Source organism: Toxorhynchites rutilus, chromosome 2, assembly GCF_029784135.1.
Source record: "Toxorhynchites rutilus septentrionalis strain SRP chromosome 2, ASM2978413v1, whole genome shotgun sequence".
NCBI lineage: Eukaryota > Metazoa > Arthropoda > Insecta > Diptera > Culicidae > Toxorhynchites > Toxorhynchites rutilus.
Genome location: NC_073745.1, coordinates 62,295,080 through 62,320,440, shown reverse-complemented (window position 1 = coordinate 62,320,440; position 25,361 = coordinate 62,295,080). Strand labels below are relative to the sequence as shown.

Here is a 25,361-nt window from a genome sequence, read left to right as displayed (position 1 = left end):
TGGTCGAGAATCAATTATTGATGTCACATTTTGCAGTCCGACACTGGCATCAAACATTAATTGGAGAGTGTGTGATGATTATACTCACAGCGACCACCAAGCAATTCGCTATACCGTCGGCAGCCAGAACTTAGTAAAAAGACGAATAATGAGAACAGAGGGTCGAAGATGGAAGTCGAAGGAATTCGACAAAAATCTCTTCCTGGAAGCACTCCGAGAGGAACGATCAGTCAATAACACGAGCGCCAGTGAATTGACAAGTATAATGGTGAGAGCATGTGACGTCGCCATGCCGAGAAAAAGAACACCGAAAAACGAACGCTGCCCAGTTTATTGGTGGAACGAGGTGATTAACTCCCTTCGCTCGGACTGTCTCCGAGCGAGAAGGAGAATGCAGAGGGCTAGAACTACTAGCGAAAGAATAGAGCGTAGAGAATTATTCAAAACGGCAAAAGCCGCCCTTAAGCACGAAATCAGATCCAGCAAGAGAAACTGCTTCAAAGAGTTATGTCGCGATGCCGATGCGAACCCTTGGGGCACAGCATATAGGGTAGTGATGGCCAAAATCAGAGGCCCATCGATGCCCCGTGAAAGCTGTCCGGATAAGCTGAAGAAAATCGTAGAAGGTCTCTTCCCGAAGCATGATCCGATTACCTGGCCAGCAACGCCATATGGCGATGATGAAGAACGCGTCGAGAGAGTGTCAACAGAGGAGCTGATTACGGCAGCAAGAAAATTAAAAGTCAACAAAACACCTGGCCCCGACGGAATCCCAAATGTGGCGGTTAAAGCCGCAATACAAGCGAACTCTGACATTTTCAGGGCAACGCTGCAAAAGTGCCTGGATGAGGGGTACTTTCCAGACATGTGGAAGAAGCAGAGACTGGTGCTACTGCCAAAACCAGGGAAGCCACCAGGGGATCCATCCTCGTATAGACCGATTTGCCTCCTTGATACCCTTGGGAAACTGTTAGAGAAGATCATCCTCAACAGGCTGTCGAGATGCACAGAAAGTGAACACGGACTCTCGAGGATGCAGTTCGGATTTCGGAAAAATAAATCTACGGTGGATGCCATCTTGTCAGTTGTCGAAGCAGCTGAAAAAGTGTTGAAGCAGAAAAAACGTGGAAATCGATTTTGCGCAGTAATTACGGTCGACGTAAAAAATGCGTTCAACAGTTCCAGCTGGGAAGCTATCGCCGAAGCGTTGCACAGACTGACGGTACCAAACTATGTTTGTAAGATCCTGAAAAGCTATTTCGAGAACCGAGTTTTGATTTATGACACAGACATGGGACAGGAGTCATTTAACATAACAGCGGGTGTCCCACAGGGTTCCATCTTGGGTCCAACACTATGGAATGGAATGTACGATGAAGTGCTGAGGTTGAAGCTTCCGCAGGGTGTAGTGATTACCGGCTTCGCCGACGATATATCCTTGACGGTAACAGGCAAGTCCCGAGAGGAGGTAGAAATGTTGGCTACTGAGGCAATACAAACTGTTGAAGATTGGATGAACGATGCTAAACTGAGGATCGCACACCACAAAACAGAAATGGTGATAATCAGCAACCACAGAGCAGTACAGCAGGCAGAAATAACAGTTGGGGCGCATACTATCGTCTCCAAACGCGAACTTAAATACCTGGGTGTTATAATAGACGACCGACTCAATTTTAAGAGCCACGTGAAATACGCGTGTGAAAAAGCGGCTAAAGTTTCCACGGCGTTTGCTAGGATAATGCCCAATAATGCAGGGCCAAGCAGTAGTAAGAGGCGCCTTCTGGCCAGTGTAGCCACTTCGATATTGCGATACGGTGGTCCGGCTTGGACAGCAGCGCTTAAATTACAACAAAACCGTAGACTGTTGAACAGAACTTACCGGATGACGGCGATGAGAGTAGCCAGTGCCTATAAAACGATATCTGCGGAGGCGGTATGTGTCATAGCCGGATTGGTTCCTATCGAAATCACTCTGAGCGAAGATAGTGTGTGCTACAATCTGAGAACGACAAGCACACAGAGCAATAGAGCAGCTCGAGTAACAGCAAGAGCCGACTCCATGAGGAAGTGGCAGCAGGAGTGGAACAGCACCCCTAACGGTAGATGGACCCACAGACTGATCCCAAATATAATCAATTGGGTACAAAGAAAGCACGGTGAAGTCAATTTCCACTTGACGCAATTCTTATCCGGACATGGTTGCTTTAGACGGTACTTGCACAGATTCGGCCATGCAAGTTCACCGTTTTGCCCTGAGTGTGATGGAATAGAGGAAACGCCGGAGCACGTGGTTTTCTACTGTCCTCGCTTTGTCCAAGAAAGAGAACAAATGTACCGGGAGATCAGCCCAGATGTGAACGCTGGAAACGTTGTTCAACGAATGTGCGAAAAAGAGAGCACGTGGAATGCGGTTAATTCTGCTATTACCAAAATACTCACGATGCTCCAACGAAGATGGAGAGAAGAACAAAGAAGTAGCAATTCATAGAGATGAGTGCATGAGCACAGCCTCCTCCCGAAGTAATACCAAACGGTGGTTCCGGGGGGGGAAAGGCAAGGCGCATAGGAGGTGGTTTTAGTGAGTAAGAATCTCACACTACCCAGTCAACATGGCGACTGGGTGTCTATGAAGATCTCCACCTTCTTCACCAAAAAAAAAAAAAAAAAAAAAAAAAAACAAACATACAAACATACAAACATACAAACATACAAACATACAAACATACAAACATACAAACATACAAACATACAAACATACAAACATACAAACATACAAACATACAAACATACAAACATACAAACATACAAACATACAAACATACAAACATACAAACATACAAACATACAAACATACAAACATACAAACATACAAATATACAAACATACAAACATACAAACATACAAACATACAAACATACAAACATACAAACATACAAACATACAAACATACAAACATACAAACATACAAACATACAAACATACAAACATACAAACATACAAACATACAAACATACAAACATACAAACATACAAACATACAAACATACAAACATACAAACATACAAACATACAAACATACAAACATACAAACATACAAACATACAAACATACAAACATACAAACATACAAACATACAAACATACAAACATACAAACATACAAACATACAAACATACAAACATACAAACATACAAACATACAAACATACAAACATACAAACATACAAACATACAAACATACAAACATACAAACATACAAACATACAAACATACAAACATACAAACATACAAACATACAAACATACAAACATACAAACATACAAACATACAAACATACAAGTAAAGAAACAGAAAGATGCCTGCGAAGGTACTAGTAGAGAAAATAGTGACAACAACCAAAATCCTAACGAGTGGCAGAAAGTTGAGAAAAGAACAAAAGGAGAGAAAGCAAAAGAGAAGCCGAAACCCCGAAAAGAGAGGCAGAAACCAGATGCTCTGATTGTTTCAGCAGCAGGCGCTACAACCTACGCTGATATCCTGAAGAAAGTGAAAGGCGATCCGACCTTGAAAAATCTGGGTGAGAATGTGGCTAAAGTGAGGCGCACCCAGAATGGTGATATGTTGTTCGAGTTGAAAGGAGATCCGACGATTAAGAGCTCAGCCTATAAAGATCTGGTAGAGAAATCGCTAGGGGAAACGGCAAAAGTTAGAGCACTATCACAAGAAACCGTGATCGAATGTAGAAATCTGGATGAAATCACGACGGTAGACGAACTGAAAGAAGCCTTGAATGGCCAGTTCGAGCTGACAGACACATCCCTATCAATACGCCTGAGGAAGGCTTTCGGAGGTACGCAAATGGCTACGATAAGACTGCCAAGGAGGGCAGCAACTAAGATTCTGGAGGTTGGCAAGGTGAAAGTAGGGTGGACAATATGCCCCCTTAAAGTTGTCCAACGAATTGTAAGGTGCTTTAACTGCTTAAGCTTCGGTCATCTCGCGACAAAGTGCAATGGCCCCGATAGATCGAAGCTTTGCCTAAGATGCGGCGGAACGGAACATGTAGCTAAAGACTGTAGCAGGCCACCGAAATGTATGCTCTGCAATGCTGAAGAAAGGAATGACCACTTTACAGGAGGCCCAAGATGCCCGGTCTTCAAAGAGGCATTGGTTGACAGAAGAAAATGGAAGTAATCCAAATCAACCTTAACCACTGTGACACGGCACAACAATTGCTTTGGCAAGCCGTAGTGGAAACGAAGTGCGACCTAGCAATCATAGCCGAACCGTACAGGGTGCCCCCCGATGACAGAAACTGGCTGGCCGATAAGGCGGGACTGTCAGCTATAATGACTACGGGAAAATACCCCATTCAAGAAAAGATATCCAGGGCACATGAGGGATTCGTGATTGCCAAAATCAATGGAGTCTTTGTGTGCAGCTGCTACGCACCCCCGAGGTGGACGATAGAATAATTTGACCTGATGCTCGACAAGTTAACAGAAGAGCTCATTGGTCGAAAGCCCCTCGTCATCGGCGGAGACTTCAACGCCTGGGCAGTGGAGTGGGGGAGTAGACTCACCAATACGAGAGGTTTTGATCTAATAGAAGCTCTTGCGAAACTAGAAGTGAAACTAGCCAACGAAGGCACAACCAGCACTTTCCACAGGAATGGTCGAGAATCGATCATCGACGTCACTTTCTGTAGTCCGATGCTAGCGGTGAATATGAATTGGAGGGTGTGCGACGACTACACTCACAGTGATCACCAAGCCATTCGATATAATCTCGGCAGTCGAAAGTCATCATCAACTCGAAGGCCAAGGCCCAGAGAAGGGAGGTGGAAGATTAAGAATTTTGACAAAGATCTCTTCATCGAAGCACTTCGTGTACAAACTCCGCCCAACATGAATGCAAGCGAACTGACCGATACTGTGACAAGAGCCTGTGACACTGCCATGCCACGAATGCTACAACCAAAAAACGTACGCCAATCAGTTTACTGGTGGAGCGAAGAGATTAACTCTCTACGCGCTAGCTGTCTTCGAGCTAGGCGGAGCATGCAAAGAGCTAGGTCTCCCGCAGACAGAGAAGAACGCAGGGAAGCACTTAGAGTGGCGAAATCTTCACTAAAACGTGAAATCAGGCTCAACAAGAGACGATGTTTTAAAGAACTCTGCCATGACGTTGATGCAAACCCTTGGGGAAATGCGTATAGAGTTGTGATGGCAAAAATCAAAGGCCCGTCGACCCTCACCGAACAGTGTTCGGAAAGGATAAATAGCATTATTGATGGGCTCTTCCCGCAGCATGCACCGACGAGTTGGCCACGTCCACCATACAGCCAAGAACGAGAAGGAGTCGAAATAGTAACCACGGAAGAACTATTAGCTGCAGCAAAAAGATTGAAGGGAAATAAATCCCCAGGCCCTGACGGAATCCCCAATGTGGCGTTAAAAGCGGCCATACAAGCGAACCCGAATATGTTCAGAGAAACTCTGCAAAATTGTCTGAATGAAGGAGTCTTCCCCGATATATGGAAGAGGCAGAAACTCATACTACTGCCGAAGCCGGGGAAAACACCAGGAGAGCCGTCATCATACAGGCCTATTTGTCTTCTAGATACACTTGGTAAGCTGCTGGAGAGAATTATACTAAACAGGCTGACGAAGTGTACAGAGAGCGAACATGGACTCTCATCGACGCAGTTCGGGTTCCGGAAGGGTAGATCGACTGTGGATGCTATTATGCGCGTCATCGAAATAGCCGAGAAAGCTCTGAAACAAAAAATACGGGGCGACCGGTTCTGCGCCGTAGTAACAGTGGACGTAAAAAACGCGTTCAATAGTGCCAGCTGAGAAGCCATTGCAAAGGCGTTACACAGGATGTTGGTACCGAACTACCTGTGCGCGATCCTGAAGAGTTACTTTGAGAACAGAATCCTGCTCTACAACGCAGGAAAGGCAGAAAAAGTGTTCAATATAACTGCAGGTGTCCCCCAGGGCTCCATTCTGGGCCCAACTCTTTGGAACGGTATGTACGATGGAGTGTTAAAGCTAAAATTGCCAAAAGGCGTCAACATCATTGGATTCGCAGATGACATCTCTCTAACAGTAACGGGCGAGATACTGGAGGAGGTGGAAATGCTGGCTACCGAGGCGATAAGAACGATAGAGAGCTGGATGCTCGAGGCAAAACTGCAGATAGCGCATCACAAGACGGAAATTATACTGGTCAGCAACTGCAGGGCTGTACAAAGAGCGGAAATCACTGTGGGGGACCACACCATTTCCTCCAAACGGGAGCTTAAGTACTTGGGTGTGATCATAGACGACCGACTTAACTTCAGGAGTCATGTCAGCTACGCCTGCAAGAAGGCGGCAAAGGCCATAACGGCGATAGCCAGAATCATGCCGAATAATGACTGGAATAGTAGCAGTAAAAGGCGACTTCTGGCTTGCGTATCCACATCGATACTCAGATATGCTGGTCCAGCCTGGGTGGCAGCGATCAACAATAAACAAAACAGAACGCTGCTGAACATAACCTACAGAGCTATGGCGATGAGAGTAGCGAGTGCATATAGGACCATATCCATGGAAGCTGTATGTGTCATAGCGGGAATGATTCCCATCGATATTGTTCTGGCGGAAGACAATGCGTGCTATAAATAGCGTGCTTCAACTGGACGGAATACCAGAGATGCTCGAAAACGAGCAAGAAGTGACTCGTTGAGGAAGTGGCAGCAAGAGTGGAACAACACCTCAAAAGGAAGATGGACCCACAGGCTGATTCCAGACATAACCAAGTGGATTACCAGAAATCACGGAGAAACGAACTTCCAGCTGACGCAGTTCCTGTCAGGTCATGGTTGCTTTCGGGAATATCTCCACAGATTCGGACATGCGAATTCGCCCCACTGCCCCCAGTGTGCACACATAGTGGAAACTCCGTTCCACGTAGTGTTCGAATGTCCTCGATTCGTCCAAGAACGTTCTGAAATGCTCGCATCTGATGTCGAAATCAACGAGAGTAATGTGACCCAAAAAATGTGCCGCGACGAGAGTACGTGGAATGCAGTAACAAAAGCGATTACGCTGATAATGTCAGAGCTTCAACGCAAATGGAGAGAAGACCAGAGAATGGCCCAATGAAATGAGTGCGTGAGCACTGCCTCCCCCTGAAGTAATACCAATGGGTGGTTCCGGGGGGGAAAAAAGGCACAGCGCATAGGAGGTGGTTTTAGTGAGTAAGAATCTCACACTACCCAGTCAACATGACGACTGGGTGTCTATGAAGATCTCCACCTTCTTCACCAAAAAAAAAAAAAAAAAACATACAAACATACAAACATACAAACATACAAACATACAGACATACAAACATACAAACATACAAACATACAAACATACAAACATACAAACATACAAACATACAAACATACAAACATACAAACATACAAACATACAAACATACAAACATACAAACATACAAACATACAAACATACAAACATACAAACATACAAACATACAAACATACAAACATACAAACATACAAACATACAAACATACAAACATACAAACATACAAACAGATTACAGGACAAGCTAAATGAAACCGTTTAAAAACAACAAAATTGCGTTTTCCCAACACAACACCGAAACTAGCGTTGGCAAAAAAGATGCCATTTCCTGGTCATGAGAGTCAAATGCGTAAATAATGAACTATTTTGAAGCTTAAAAATGGTTTGTATGTATGGGAGCAGACATCTCTTTCTGTTTTCTTTTCTCTTTTCATTTGGGATTGTGCAAAAAAAAAGTCCATACGACGTGAATGGGGATCGAACCAAGGCCGGCTGGAATGCAAAGTTACTTTATACGACCACGCCATCCATATAGCTGCCAGCGCTACTATAAAGGAGCGTGATAATATTACACCTCATCATTAAATGAAGTTGGAAGGTGTTTTCTAAGCCGATAAAGAAGAACATGAACGAGAATATATCTTTCTCTGTCTGGGCCGTGTATTTGGCAAACTATACGAAAAGCTTTCATTTAAATGTGTCTCCTGTTTCGCTCCCTCATATTGACTCTAGCATATATATTATACAAATGATATACATGTATTGGGGAGTAGAACATTTTATGTTATCTTTCAGCTCATTTAATGTAATAAATCGGGATTCCAGAAAATGTGCTAAAAAAACTTTTGGTGTAATGATTGATTGATTTCGGCTCCTATACAAACATGGGCAGTATAGTCAATAGTTATACTACCAAACAAGCAGGTGACTTTGCCCCCCATGACCAATTTGCCCCCAACTACCCCTATACGAATAGCCCTTACAATTTCCAACAAGTCGTGCATACATCGGAAGATGGGCACTTTTAGAGGGAAAAAGTTTTTCTAACAGCAACTTTTTCATGTTTTCTTTGAAAAAATTACATCTGATCCTAATTTTGTTTAAAGTCAAGATAGTGATATAGTGTATCCAATAAAGTTTTAGATCCTATTAAAATATACACTTTTGACGAACACGTGAATTTTGTATCTATAAAAGTTTCTGGAATTTTAGGGTTTTTTGTATGGAGAAACTTTGAAAAAAATTATATTTTTGTCGTAAGGATGAAGTGTTCAAATTTCAAATTAAGTGACATGCTCTTGACATGTTTCTAAATAGAAGAAAAGTTTATAAAACATGTCAGTCGCGATAATTTACATACAAAAATCTTACGAGAAAGTTATTAGTAATTTTTGAAAGAATACATGGAAAAGTTGTTGTTAAACCCTTCTTCCAATGTATGGATGTCTTATTGGTAATCGCATGGGCTATTCATACTTTTTTTTCCGAATTTTCGAAAAACGAATTCTTACTCTTCATTCTTTGACCAAAATTTTATAAGCCTCACAATTTTACTTGAATGACCAATGCCTATAAACCCACAACGTAATCTGTAATCTGTAATCTGAGCTGGTGCTGCTAACTCTTGAGACGAGGTGAAATGAAATTCGTCATATGCTCTTTCGAAAAATCAGTATTGAGCCAAAAAATCCCAAAAAGACGGTGATAATTTTGCTTATTTCCAGCTCATTCTAACTGGGAATAATTATTGACAATTTTTTTGATAGACGGTTCAATGTCTGGTTTGTTGACAAATAAACACTGGATTGAATATATTTTTTAAATAACGTCCTACTTCTGTAACGTGCTTCTATTTAAAAATAAAAAAAGGATCGCAGAAAATAAGCAAAAAAAAAATTTTGTAGTAACTATAGTTAAATCGAAACAAAGTGATAAATGTAAAGTCGCCTTCAAAAAGCTCACTGCCACTTTCTGTGTCATCCAGCAATACCATAACACAACCAAAAATGTAATAAAAATCAAATCCGCGATCGAAGTTAATGGGAAGGGGGGAGGCGAATGTGAGACGAGGGGCGCAATCAAACTCAAACTAAAACGAAATTGAAAATTTTCCTGCATTACGATGGCATGTTCCCAAAAAAAAAAACACTTCCCTATAAATGAGTCATGTTGCGACACGCAAAAGTTATCTCTGATCCAACGCGATCCTCAGCTCGGGCCCGGTTATTGTTAACGTGTTTACGTAATAAAAAAGGGGTTATCGCCGGAATTAAATCCGTCCGTCCGAGTCTGGGAAAAAGTGCCGGAGTGCGGAGGCAAATTTTGACTGAAGTGGCTCTTGTTCCAGGGAAAGAGAGAGAGGGCACACCATTAGTAAGACAAACAAATCGTAAAATTAGGCCCTGGGATTCTGGGTTCTGCGTTCCGATGAAACAAAGGAGATTTTTGTGGTTCTCGTGAAGGTCTGAGAGGGTGATGATGTAGCGAAAAATCTCGGAACCTATCAGAATAGTGTCGAATAGTGTGGCACAGTTCGTGTCGATAATGATATGCAACGAATTCATTTTTTTTGGGCTTGAGAGGAAAGGCAGAACAAAACCATCAATTGTGGTGTGAAGCAGTTTCAAAGTGACGCTTCATCAGCGCGGAATCATGGCCCGAAGGGGTGCTATAATTGCTGTCACGCTCCGGCAACGACGAAATGTGCGGGGATTTGTCGGACGATGAGCAAAAGGGTACGAGATTATAATGGGTAGAATCATTTTTTATTACTTACTTCCAATCTTCAAATCTCGGGATGAGATGAAGCGACTCCCGACGGCAGAACCGTCTGATGTGCTGGCTCTCGGCAAGAAACAAAAACCACTCAGCTGTAACGGAAATTTTCACAATTTCAAGGGCTCACTTAATCTTGAACTCAATTTTTTATTCTCCACTCTTCTCAGGGCTATACCGGTTAGCCTCAGACAGCGATTAATTGATTCGAATTAATCGATCTAATCACAGGGACCGGTACCGACACGGCTTTTCCGAATGACACAATTTGGACGCACTTTACAACACTGAATTGGCGTGGCGTTCTGCTTCGAAGCGAATCCGGGCGATGCCAAAGTTCTGGAATGGAATAATGAAAAATAGTAGTTTATGATCAGTCACGAATCGTAATGTAGCGCACTCATCTAGAGGCAACTAATCATCATTTAAGCGAACGTAATCAAGGCTTGCGCATGTTGTAAAAGGCTCGTTAAAGCGGTTCCGATGAATCGACAATTAGAAAATATTTCCGTGGGAGAGAAAATGATTTGCCGTGTAGCAGGTGCTAATCATTTTTCTAGCCGTCAAACGGCAATTGAATTGAGATCTAACGAGAATTGAAATGTGTACTCGCGCTTCAGCGCTGTCATTCGATAATTGATTTCCTGCACTCGCTTACATTAGAGACCGTGTTGACGTGGTGTCAATGATTTCGCGCGAATAAGATCAAACCACTATCGGGGTGCAGTTTGACCCAAATGCAAATCAATTATGGCGAAAGAACTTCAAAAAATACACAATATGAACCCGGTTTGGTTCGTGACACGGGAATGACATCGACAAAGGACTGCATTTTTTGTTGCAGTCCCACGCGCGGTGTCAGTGAGTGTGTTACCGCACAGCTTTCTTCCCGCAGCATCCGAGATTCATTGAAATTCAACTCTGAAGTGATGCTGATGCCAGAGGAGCGCGTCAGAGTGTCAGTAGTGCTTTCATTCCCGTTTCCCGTTCCCGAGGAAGTGGGGGAACTGTGTGGGGTTTAAATGGATCTCATTGTTATTTACTTTCCGGCGGATGATGCTGGTGCTTTACCGAGAAGAAGACAGGCGACAACCGAAGGTTGAAAATCGAATGACAACGAGCCGAAGCTGCTGCGGTTGATTGGGAGTGCGGGGGAAAGAAGATGACACAGAAATGGAAAAAAAAGCTGAAAAGAGGTGTTTACTTTGGCTGAAGGGAATATAAAGGGTGTGTCACATCAAATTGCATCACGGAAAAAACGCTGTAGAAATTCGCCCAGTAGACCGATCCTTTTGAAAATTTTAGACAGTAAAATAAAAACTATTAAACAACTTTTGGCATTTTCTTTTTATTCATACTTCGAGCCCAAGCCCGTATGCTCGCACCTTCCGCAAGAGCAGATCGCTTGCCACACCATGTACTTTTTGGCAAACTTGGATAGTTTCTGCTTGCGAATCTCCTCCGGAACGCTGAATTTGTCCTCTGCGGAGAAGAACAACAGGCCCGGCAGCTGACGAAAGTGCGCTTTGACGTAGGTTTCGTCGTCCATTACCAGGCAATGCGGCTTCGTCAGCATTTCGGTGTACAGCTTCCGGGCTCGCGTCTTCCCCACCATGTTTTGCCTTTCGTCGCGGTTAGGAGCCTTCTGAACCTTGAAATCTTTTATTCTAGCGGCTGCATAAGTTGCTCGTTATTGACATCTCTTTTCGGGGAAGCACACAAATGGACAGAACAAATGTATGGGAAAATGGAAATGCTTCCATTTTTCATCTTTTTAAACCATATACAGACTATGCTATGTATTGTATAGCATATAAAACAAATCTTAGAAAATTTCCCATTCGATTGGTATGCAAATCGTTAAAATCCGTTCGCATCAAAAATAGCTATTAACGTTAACTTTATTTCATAAAAACGTGACCTGTTTTCTGATTTGGCACCCTTGATGTAAGACGTAGTCCTACGTCAAAAAAAGTACAATGTAGTTTCGACTTTGTTACAGCTTAAGTGTTAATTGAGCTTAATAAAATAAACAGATGGGATAACAAACTTTTCATTTTGACATTTTTTTTTGGCAGACTTATCTCACTTCTTAACTAGGCGAACCTAGCCAGAATTTTCACCTGCCCCCGGGCTTCTGAATGCCAAAGGGGGACTAGGCTCTGCGGAATGCACGTATCTGCATGCTCGTGCTGTTTCAGTCCTGACCGAGAAATTGTCGGACAATCGCGCAGGTGCTAAGGATGACCGACTTTTGGATGCCGGCCAATTCCTTCTCCATGTTCAACACCTTTAGCGCTTCCAGAAGTGTCTTCGGGACAATTCCAGTTCCAGAGAGAACGACTGGAACAATTCTTGGGACCTCCCTTAGCCCCCACAGTTCCTTGAGCTCCACGGCCAATGGTCGGTACTTGCAGATTTTGCGACCGTGGGTCTCCACCAGATTCTGGTTCAAGGGAATAGCGACATCGATGATGGTGACTTTGCGGTCGCTCTTGTCGTACACCATTATATCTGGGCGGTTGTGGTGGATCGAGGGGTCGGTCAGAACAGTGCGATCCCAGTACAGCTTGAAACGGTCATTTTCCAGGACAGGTGCAGGCAGGTACCGGTAGTTTGGTACGTTGTCTTCCAGCAGAGCACATTGGAGCGCCAGTTGTCGATGAACAATACGGGCCACGTTGTTGTGGCGCTCGGTGTAGGCTGCGTTGGCCAAAACGGGACAGCCTCCCATAATGTGCTCTATGTTTTCACCTGGTTGATGGCACATCCGGCAAATGTCATCAACGTCTTGATGCCAGACGTACCGCCTGCAGTTTCTCGTCGGCATTATCCTGTCCTGGATGGCTATCATGTCGGCTTCTACTACTGAAGAGAGTTCACCACGCGTTAGCCACAGATTAGATGCGGCCTTGTCGACGTGTGGCCGGTCCAGTTGATGGGGGTGGGCACCATGCACTGCCTTCTGCTTCCAAGCTGCAATCTTCTCCTCCACTGTCTGCAGATTGCAGTTGAGTTGGTACTCCGCTTGCGCCAAGTGCAGAGCGCTGTATCCTCTGTCGGCGGCGCAGACAGCCCGGTATAGCGCGTTTTGGTTGGCGCGTTCTGCGAAGTACTCGCGCAGTTGTCGTACCTGGGCAACACACAGTGCAGATATGTCGACTATTCCAAGTCCCCCTTCTTTGCGTGGCAGTGAAACTCTCTCCAGTGCCGATTGAGGATGGTGCATTCCGGCCTCTTTGAATGCTTTCCTCATCCTCCTCTCAAGGTCCTCTAGGTCAGTTTTGCTCCATTTGACTACACCAAAACTGAAGGTCAGCAGGGGAACCGCGAATGTGTTGATCGCGCGTACCTTGTTCCCCGCGTTGAGGAAAGTCCTCAGGATACAGTTCACTCGACTCAAGAACTTGTCTCGCAGCTCCGTCTTGATGTCGGAGTGGCGAATCCCGGTGAGCTGTCGGAATCCAAGATATTTATAGGATTCGCCACGAACCATGTCTCTTATGAACTCGCCGTCATAGACCTCGTAACCTCCGGATTCGGTAAGCTGCCCTTTCAGCAGATGGACACAGCGGCACTTGTCGAGGCCGAACTCCATGCAGATGTCCCTGCTTATGTCTTCGACAATCCGGATAGCTACACCTAGACGCTGACGTGAATCAGCGTAGACCTTGAGATCATCCATGTAGAAGGTATGGGTCACTTCTTCGTGGGCGCCGTCGCCATACCTTATTTTATAGCCATGACCGTTTCTATTGAGCGTCCTACTGAGGGGGTTCAGTGCCAGACAAAACCAAAGCGGGGCGCAGGCCCTCCCGCTGCTTGGTCGGCTGGACGAATGAACTTGACAAATTCAGCTTATTGGCGACATCCCGGACCGAACTTCTCGGATCACGTCTAAACTGCTTAACTATGCGCTTGTGATCTTTCTCACTGACGGAGCATCCATTATTGCCGTTTTTCACCTTCCGGTCGATGGTTAGGTTCTCGATGTATCGTTTTAGTACTCTGCTGACCGTGGATTGGACGATTCCCAGCATCTTACCGATGTCCCGATGTGACAACTCCGGATTCTCGAAATGAGTGCACAGGATTAATTCATGACGCTCTCTTTCGTTCGACGACATTTTTCCAAATTTACGAAAAATTGACAGTGAAGCATGGCCAACGTGATCTATACACTCTTCTCTGATTATAAGCGAAAGCTGAAGTTATAATTCCTAAAAATTAAATTTCTACAGCGTTTATTCCGTGATGCAATTTGATGTGACACACCCTTTATCATCCGAGAACCATTAATCAATGAATTATTTTTTCAGCCCCCAACGTTCAACTTCATTTGTTGTGTTTTGCCATATGTGGGATTATTATTAATTATTGGAATATCATGAGTTTCATTTTTCGACAGAGGACAAAGCTAGCAATTTACTTTTGTGGCAAATCAATTATGTTTAAGTTTAAGCTTAAGCAAGAAAGCTCTGATCGTATTATATTCCGAATCACTGTTCCTTTTTTTTAAACGCGCCTTTTAGTTCTATCCAAGAGAAATAAGAAAACAAAGTCACCATATAAATTGAGTTTATTTTAGTCAACCTCAGTTTCTATTTTGCTACCGTGTAAAAGGGGACCTTACTCAGGAAAGTCGAAAATTAACGGATTTCCGTTAATGTTTTCCCGGATGTTGGAATTAAAAATGTGAAATTGAAATATAGAAGAAGAAGAATACATCTTTGAATCTATCTTAACACTTTGTGGACCGCTCACGAGATTTCTCGTTTTCGCTATCCTCCTTTACGGACTTGTGTGAAATTAGCGGATAAAAGTTTGTGTTGCGTGCAAGTTTCTGTTCAACGTCTTGCTGGATTTAAGGTGAAGGTGGAAGCTAGCCACAAATGGCTGCCACAGTTGCCACATAATTGATTTTTTTCTTGATCGTGACAGAGAAAAGTTATAGACTGAAACGTGGGCATGGGTTAATATAGAAAAAATTTACAGAATTTTGAAAAACAAAAAAAAGTTGTTCGAATAGAGTTATCGAAGTATTCGATAGAGAAATATTTTACTTATCTTCCAGCCACAATTTTATTAATCGAAAAAGGATATGAAGTTATAAGCCAAGTTGTATGAAAGAAATCGAGATAATACTTATTCGATATACAGGTCGGACTCGATTATATATAGTCGATCATTTTTTTTCAACAATTATTTTCAAATCCTAGACATAACCGAATCTCAAGAAAACAAATTTTTCATTAATGTATGAATGTCAAACATTAATAGAAAAATAGCTTTTTTGTGATTCAATTGTGTATTGGATTCGAAAATTTACGTTGAAAGTGAAATTGTGATTATATATAATCGAGTCCGACCTGTATAATATTTTTATCTATTTTTAGTCAAATTTTCATTGGTCGGAAAAGGGTCTAAGAAAAGTTATAGCCCAAAACCTATATAACTTGTATGGGGGAAATTATTTAATTTAAAGAAAATTGAAAAAGGTATTTCAAAGGAGATAATACTCATTGGATAGAGAATACTTTCATCCATCTTCAGTCAATTTTTCGTTGACCGGAGAAGAGTCCGAGAAAAGGTATGGGCCAAAATGTATACAAGTTGAAGGAGGGAAATTAAGAAATTTATCGAAAATGGAAATAGAACTTTTTCACATTCGAAAAAAATGAGGCGATTTAGACGATTTTTGAAATGCTTTAAAATCGTGAAATATCAACGCATGAAGATGGGATATAAATCTCTTTAAAGCATGATTTACATGGATTTACACGGAATATTTTACAGAGAAATTTGTATTTCGATGTATGTAGATGTAATGAATAAAAATATCTGGAAGAAATGAGAAATCGATTTTTTCTGTTTTTTTAAAGAATCCAATTAACGTTATCAACTATCTTTCACTTGATTTCTATAACGTTGTTGTGGACCATTCAGTACTGAGATATTATTTACCCTTTTCGGACCAATGAAAATTTGGCTAAAGATAAATAAACATATTCTTTATCGAATCAGTACTATCTCGAAAATGTGTTTTGGGTCCTTTCCAATAACTTTTTTAAATTTTCTTTAAATTAATTTATTTCACCCATACGAGTTGTACAGGTTTTGAACTATAACTTTTCTTGGACCCTTTTCCGACCAATGAAAATTTGTCTAAAGATGAATAAAAATATTCTTTATCGAATGAGTACTATCTCGAGAATGTGTTTTCGGTCCTCCACAATATTTTTTTTTCAATTTTCTTTAAAATAACTGATTTCTGACATACAACTTATCTTTTTATTAATGGTTTATTTTTACAGAGTTTTAAGGAGCCGAATTCTTAACTATAGTTTTATAACTATATATGAACATTTTCCTAATTCTATGGTTAGTAAGGTAGAAAACCGATTACTCGCGGTTGAATCCCTCCCATACAACTTGGCCTATAACTTTTCTCAGACTTTCTTTTTTTCTTTTCTTTGTGTTTTTACAGAATAACTACGTCCACGCAACAATAATCAGCGATGGAGATCGATCTACGGTCGAAATAAGAACGATTTATCCATACTACTGCTCTTCTCTGAAAGACACATCGGGCTGCTTTTCTATAAATCACTCAACAATGATCAATCAACTGTTTCCGCTGTCCGGTCTAACTGGATAATGGAAAAACAGAAGGAAAACTCTTACGCCTGTGTAAATGTGTACCATATGCAATGGTATAGAAGGGAATACTCTAACGCTGAAAAATGGCAACTGTGTAATGTGCTAATTATAGATATGATAAACATGTGACACGTACACGATTAGAATTCGGCTCTGTTACAGCTAAAATGCTAATGAGCCTGAAATAAACAAAAAGGCTTAAGAAAAACTACCTCTACAAAAACACGCAAACCATCGACCAACTTTTCGTTTTGTTCATTTTTCCTTCAGCTTATTTTCATTTTGGTCAACTTTTCATTTTAGGGGGTCTTCGTAGTCCAATTATCATGTGACGCTGATCCCAGCCTCCCCACACACACGCTCTGCTGCTTGCGGTGCTATTAATAACACAACAATGGATGCTCCATATCAACTGTCCCGCTGAGTACGGCTCAACTGTGAACATTCGAATGATAGAAGTACTCTGACGCCGAAAAAACGCATAGTGTAAGCCTTAGGACGTAGGACTACGCAATCTTTTTTAAAATTTGTTTGTTTATCATTTGCGAATACGTCGAAATTTCATAAATAACTCTTTAGTAAAAAAATTCCGGGGACCCTGAAAAGGTTTAAGGGCTTGCGTTGTTTTGTGGAATCATTTCCAGAAGCAACGATTCTTTCTTGCCTTTGCGAGAACAATACACTTATTGGTCATATGTCGCAATCTGTTTCTTCATATCAATGCACACATTGCACTGAGTATTTAACGTGACACATCTTCCGTGCATCGCCATTCAACAAGCATTAAACACAGTTGCAGCGATAAAAATGAAACATCGCGAGAATGACCGTTTATGAGAAATCGTTTCTCGACTCTCGGTCAAAACCATTAACGAAACTAGGAACTTGTTGCATCAGAACAGAGCCGATGCGCATGAGAGCAAAAACGAATGGCAAATAAATGTACCGAAAGTGATAGCTAGAAGCGACCTGTAATCATTTGCACTCTTCTCTTTTTTCGCCTGCTTTGCCATGGCTCGGATGGTCGTGTATTTCAAGTGAAATATTCGCTTGCGTTCTCAGCTCGAGGGGAAACATAAAACACAAAACCAGCAGAAGAAGCGACCTTTGTAATTTCGGGCACTAAAAGATTCTGAGAATTTTTTTCAGACTCTAGCGACAGCATACTTACTATGCAAGGATGGAGTTTATTTCGCAAAATTTCTCTTTTCGCTATCCCCCTTCGTTGTTTTTATTCTAGCGGCTGCATAAGTTGCTCGTTATTGACAGCTCTTTTCGGGGAAGCACACAAATGGACAGAACAAATGTATGGGAAAATGGAAATGCTTCCATTTTTCATCTTTTTAATCCATATACAGACTATGCTATGTATTGTATAGCATATAAAACAAATCTTAGAAAATTTCCCATTCGATTGGTATGCAAATCGTTAAAATCAGTTCGCAGCAAAAATAGCTATTAACGTTAACTTTATTTCATAAAAACGTGACCTGTTTTCTGATTTGGCACCCTTAATGTAAGACGTAGTCCTACGTCAAAAAAATGTACAATGTAGTTTCGACTTTGTTACAGCTTAAGTGTTAATTGAGCTTAATAAAATAAACAGATGGGATAACAAACATTTCATTTTGACATTTGTTTTATTATGATCCATTTTTATTTTGACCATTTCAACCCACCTACACTCGCTCATATGATCTCACAGACCGAGAATCGATCACCTTGTCCTGAGAAGGCTGAATTGAATGACTATTTAAACTGAATGAAGTTGAAGAAAAAATGTTTGCTGAATTCGTTTCATTAAATTATATTTTTTTTCTTCATATAAATACTAATAACAACACATTTCTAACAACATTTTAATTTCTAATTTTGTTTTTTTTTATTGTTAATCATTTTTAATTTTGACATTTTTTTCATTTCAACATTTATTTTTATGATGACCTTTGTTCAATCGGGCCATTTTTTATTTTGATGATTTTTGATTTTGATCATTTATCTTTTTTTTTATTATTTTTCATGTTTACTATTTTTTCATTTTGTCCATTTTTCACTTTTTATTTCAATATTTTTTTTATTATGGCTTTTTTTTCATTTTTCTTGTACTGACACGCAGGAGCAAATCAGAGGAGAATTATTACAAATTTCATTTGCGAAAAACATTCATTATACAGCCAGCGAGCAGAGGTTGCGAACAAAAAATGTCAAACCATGGAAATCGTGAAATCTCATTGCAATTATGATTTTTTTTTATTTATATTCACATCCGAGGGTGGGACTCGATGAAAAGGTACTTCGCATCGGTTTTAATACCGTTGGGTGAAGAGTATTCGTGTATGTTTGAAACACACGTAAGTACCGTTGATTCGATACGTTGTCAAACGTAAATAAGAGTGATGGCAGAGCAAATGTAGAATTAGATGTGGCTGCAGTGTGTGTGTCTAGAAGAAAATATCCATACTGAGTGCATTGACAATGAGGACACAAATCTCCACATATGGCCAGTTTGTGTATTGTTTTCACGAGAATGAATCATGAATCAAACATCTTCAGCTGCTTCTGTAAAACCTTGTAACCCATCGATCCTTTTCAGGACTAGCAAAACTTTCTACTTAACTGTTATTTACAACAGTTTGATACATTCCAAGATAAAAGATAAAAAATGTTCGAAATGCAAAATAATCAGAACACCCAAGATAAGAAATGGTCGAAATTAAAAAATTGTTCATCTTGATGGCTACAATGAAAAATGGGCAAAATTAAAAAAAGTAATCAAAATAAAAAATGGTCCAAAATAAAACAAAATGGTAAAATAAAAAGAGTGCTACAATATAAAACGTTAAAAAAAATAGTCAAAACAAAGTGTGGAAAATGCTTAGGTTGCATGTTTGCGTTATATAAACTATATCAAGACAGTCTCTAATTTTATTGAGAGGCAACTTGATTTGTTAGGCTAGTATTCCCATGCGTATCATGCCGAAACGCGTCCGCATCTGTAGAAAGGGTTTTTGCCGACACTCGTCCGCAAAGTGTTATAATGATTAAAATGAAAAACGAGCAAAGTAAAAAATGGTTTCAAAATGAAAAATTACCAAAATGAAAGCAAAAATATAATAGATCAAAAGGAAAATGGTCAAAATTAAAAATTGACCATGATGAAGAATGGACATAAAGAAAAATGGACAAAATAAAAAAATTCATTGAAAAAAAGTCAAAATGAGAAAAGGGTTAAAATATAAAATGATCAAAAATTAAAAAAAAAGATTCAAAATAAAAAATGGTGGCAATGGAACATGGTTGAAAATGAAAAATGATCAAAATGGAAATTTGACCATAACGAAATTGATCAGAAGAAAAAATGGGCTAAATAAAAAATTGGCCAAGCTGAAAATGTACACAATAAAAATGAAATTAAAAAATATAAAGAATAAAAAGAATGTCAAAATAAAAATTTCTCAAAGAAAATAAAATGTCAAAGTGAAATAATCAAAAGAAATATGAAAATGGAAAACAGCCATGATGAAAAAAACGAAACAAGAAATGGTCAAAAAGAAAAATGGGCAAAATGAAAAACAGTTGAAATGGAAAAAAAATGTCAAAATGGAAAATGATCAATTTTTTTTGTTGGTTAACATAAAAATTTGTTTAAATGAAGAATAATGGAAAATAAAAATTATAAATTGTTTAATTAAAATGAAAAAAAACGTTAAAATGAAAAATGATCAAAATAGAACATAGTAGAAAAGGAAAAACGATCAAAAAGAAAAGCCAAAAAAAAAAAAATGGTGAAAATAAAAAAAAATCAATAATGAAAAAAATGTCAAAATTAAAAATTGAAAAGATTTTCAAAAAAAAATGGACGAAATGAAAAAATCATAAAAATGAAAATAATCAAAAGGAATAATGATCAAAATGAAAAATAACTATAATAAAAAAAATCAAAACGAAAAATGGGTTAAAGGAAAAATGGACAAAACGAGAAACGAGGTTGAAATTAAAAAAAATTGTCGAAATGAAAAATTATCAATTTTTTTATTGGTTAACATAAAAATTGGTCAATATGAAAAAAAAGTCAAAATGGTCAAAATGAAAAATGATGAACAATTAAAATTAAAAATTGTTTTATTATTAAACAAAAAACGGTCGAAGTGGAGTAATGATCAAAATGAAGAAAAGTATTAAAATGTAAAATGATCAAAATAGAACATGGTAGAAAATGGATAACGATCAAAATGAAAAGTTGACCACAGTGAAAATGATCAAACGTAAAAATGGTTAAAATAAAACAATGGCCAAGCTGAAAAATGGAGAAAATAAAAAAAATCAATAATAAAAAAATTAACTTACAGGGAAAATTAAACAACTCAAAGTTGAATAAAGAGTGTGTTCAAGTTTACGGAAATTAGTCTACCATCTTGTTACCGATTTCGGAAATAAATCCAAATAGGTTTTGAAGTAGCAAAGTCCATCATGTACGAAGTCCTCAAATATTTTTGAAACCACTAAACTGTCGTTTGAATTGATTGTACACATCGTAGAGAAAGTGCCGATCTGCAGCTGCGTTTAAAACAATCGGGGAAAATTCCAGGCTCAGCTGCTGATGCCGCAAAACAATACAATTACAATACAATACCTGCTATCTATTCGTCAGCGAGAAGTTTGTCGTTTTCCGTGTCATCGAACATTGAAGAATATATTCCTCGCGTTTGGCAAAACCATTATATTTGCCTAGCTAATATTTCTCTTTTGCTTCGCTTATGCGAGTCATTGTAAGTTCTGCACTATGCTAGCTTTGTGCATATGCTGAAGCTGAATATCGCACAAATCGAGCTTGCACAGAATATTAAAAAAAATATTTTCGTATGATATTTGAAAGCTAATGGGCAAGATTGGAGCTTTAAAATGATATACATTTCATTTTCATACGTTGATTCTGCACAAAGTTACAGCTTCGCACTCTGTTCCTCCATATTTTTTTTTGTCGAGTGTATAATTCAACCGACACTAAATTTTGGGAAGCGCTGCTGAATGTTTTAATGGGTTCACTTAATGAAAAGGCAACTAATGGCTTACTCATGTTTACCTTTCATTTATTGCCCACATGCTGAAAGTAACAGCTTCCGCTGGCGAACGAATCGGAAGAGCAAACTCATTTGCTGTTCCACTTCGAAGTGCAATCTAACCCCCACATCAAATGGTTCCCATGAGTTGGCAAAATGGTCCATAAATCGATTATTGCCCGAAGATCAATCAATGCCACAAGATTTTGCAGAAGCAAAATCGATTGACCCAAACGGTGAGTTTCCTGGCAAAAGTGTCTTACGTCAAGTCTGTTTAAATCGAAATTTGCAAAATGAACTGTCAAGCGAAGCTGACTTAACCCGTTAGCCGGCCGGGTCTAATGTCAAGGTTTTGAGGTTGTCCCAAACTTGAAAGACCGAGAGTTGTCTCGACAGTCAAATCCACCGGTTGAGTTTGTCCCAGTTTTTGTCGATGTTGCTTTCGTTGTTGAAGAACTGGTTTGGTTTATTGCAATCTTGTGCTTATACGGTGTGTTCTCTTTTGTCGATTCAAAGACTTGCGCAAAGACATTCGGCTCGTTGTCGAACGATTAGAGTTTAGTGAGTCTCTCGGCCGGAAGTTTTCAATTAGGCTTTGCGTCTCTGGGTATAACCGGCTAAGTTTGGATGTACAAATGTGTCTAAATTTAACTCGCGGGAAGACCAACGGCGGAAAAAAACAACAAGCATATTTGAAATGTTCAACCATGTTTGGGAACCAGAGAGATGGTTCACGATAAATCAAGTTAGTGGTGCATTCGTGTGCGTATGTAGGCAGATGATAACGGCTTTCCTCTCTTGGCATTCCGTTCCCATCGAACGCCACCGACAGCCGTGCGCTTAATTAACCGCCCGTGGTTTCCGCTCGTGAGAGGCCTTCTTCTGGGCAAGTGCCCCAAACATGAACAAGCTGGACGAGCTGCCGACGGAAGTTGATTCTGTTAAAGATAACTTAATTCATCACACAGTCGTGGAATGACAATGTTTGTCGATGGGATAGAGAATAGACAGATAGAGGAGATAGAGGATCGTGTGAAAGAGCGAGCCATCAAAGCCGTGCGACAGGTGCCATAAAAGTCTACACTTCCTCTGACCAATAGCTGAAGGCTCACACCTTTGTCGCAGGTGGATAGTATACCTGTTTCGACTGCGTTCGAAAGTTTGTGTTTCGCGAGTAGCAACGACACAACTAATGGATTGAAGAAGATAGACTAACGCGCTACGCCTAAATGAACAGCGTACATATGTTCGTAGAACGCGATAGGATGTGATAGTTGGTTGTGGTGTTCTAGGGATGCTCAGCACACCGGAGAAAGATATTCCAAAGTTAATATAATATGTCGGTGAAGATACCAATACCAAGATACCAATAACTTCTAATTACAACTGACATTTTTTGTAGCCGATGGAATGACAATTTTTTCATTTGAATTAGAAGCACACCATCCTACGAGAATATTCTGAAGTGGTGGAGTCTTCGAATTGACCCATTTGGTCATGGGAACCATTTGAAATTTCAAGAAATTTACGGAAATGGTCAAGTCCTAAGGCGAATATTTTTTGGAGCCGATGAAATGACAATTTTATCATTTGAATTAGAAGCACACCACCCTACGAGAGTATTCTGAGGTGATGGAATCTTGGAATTGACCCATCTGGTCATGGGAACCATTTGAAATTTCAAGAAACTTACGAAAATGGTCAAGATATTTTTCCGCACTCTTTTATAACAATTTGATGAGATTTTACAATAAAACTTATAACAAATATTTATTGAACAATATTTTCAAAGAAAGTAAAATGTCAATTTTGGCGCTTGCGTCACTTGCGAGATTAAGGCAATAATGGGAAGCCTTGTGTGTCTAATTCAAATGAAAAAAAAAATTGATGGACCTGAGCCTAGGGGACGGGATCTTGACATAGGACTGTGATTGTGTTTATTGATAACATTTGAATTGAGCGTTTTCATTGTTCAAAATCTATAATTTTTTTCTCTTTTGATACATCAAATGGACGCCCTAAAAAAACCGTTTCTTGTATGAACTTTTATCATTTAAACGGGTTAGATGAGATAACGTGGTAGAATTCGGAACTACATTCTTTTCAAAAATGTACACAAAAATATCATTAAAGCCATTACTATTATTTTCTTCAGTTTATTCAATTATTCAAAAGAAGACAAGGAGTCATCATTTATCATTTTTAAACACAAGTCTAAATAGTTAAGAGCTACATAAATATAAGCCTAAGTCAAACAAATCTATGACTACATAAATATATTATGGATAAAAATAGTTCGGAAATTTTTTTGTAGAGCGTGGTAATAACTTTATAGCCAGGTGATGTAACAGTTCGGCTGAAAAGTTTATAAGGCAACACAGTAAAACTATTTTTTTTTTGCAAAATTCAATTTTATTATTCAACATAATTGTCTTGGCGATACAGCGATTATAGCGATCTTGCAACTTTTCGATACCATTTTTATAGTACTCTTTCGGTTTTTCAAAAATAGGCCTCAGTTTCGGTAATCACTTCATTATCGGTCTTAAATTTCTTGCCAGCGAATATTCTCTTCAGGTCTGCGAACAGGAAAAAGTCGCTGGGCCAGATCTGGAGAATACGGTGGATGCGGAAGCAATTCGAAGTCCAATTAATGCAATTCTGCCATCGTTTTCATTGATTTGTGATTTTTCCATTTTTTTTTTCACAATAACAAAGGTTGCTTCACTCTCAATGCTGTAATTCGCGAACCATTTGACCGATTGCTGTCAAATTTTGACACGTATCCTTTGAAATATGGCGCTTTGTGATAGTCAAGTAGATTTTTTCGTGTAAACCTTATGAACTTTTCAGCCGAACTGTTATATTAAGTATCCTCGGCCATGAGTGCTCTCTTGAGAAGTTCGTGTAGCTGCTGTAGTGAATTGATCTCATTGGGTGCTAAGTTCTGCTTATGTATAATAGGAAAGGGAAAGGAGAATGTGCATTCGAGGAAGTGGAGTGAGCTTCTAAGGAAGACATACATATATTAAGATCGCGACTACTCAAGCTATCATAATCTGATATACGTGAGTATACCCTTTCGAACCTGTAAATCAGCAGCGAGTTAATTTATATATTTGCATTCTTAACATTACCAAACTGCATGCTTGACATCATATCCTGGACCAACATTACATGAATTGTTAGTAGCAAGACCTACACGATAAAGACGTGAATTGAGCTCGAATTTATTGAACTTTGGGAATAATGTTCATCCCTCCATTGATTCTGTCAACTTATAACTACCTGTTTGTCCGAAAAAAGGAGAATAATTCATAATAAGCATTGATTAACGTTGTGAACTAACGTCCGAATGTAGACAAAAAGATTGCTTGATGCATCAAGAAGCAAAGCGAATGGTTTGTGGAATCGAAAAAACATACCTATTTTAATCGGGAAACTGTTTAATTTTCTACTATATTTTCTATTCGTGCTTCAAGCAAAACATTGCTGGATAAATT

The 25,361-nt window shown here is 39.7% G+C and overlaps 1 protein-coding gene across 2 annotated transcripts in view; it reads right to left on the bottom strand.

Moving 5' to 3' along the window:
- The window catches only part of LOC129767563 (protein unzipped), a 296,485-nt gene that overhangs the window by 128,694 nt on the left and 142,430 nt on the right, over nt 1-25,361 (bottom strand). For both annotated transcript variants that reach the window (XM_055768596.1, XM_055768595.1), the window contains exon 4: nt 10,140-10,477. The gene's annotated coding sequence lies outside the window, so the exon portion shown is untranslated. The remainder of the gene's footprint in view (nt 1-10,139; nt 10,478-25,361) is intronic.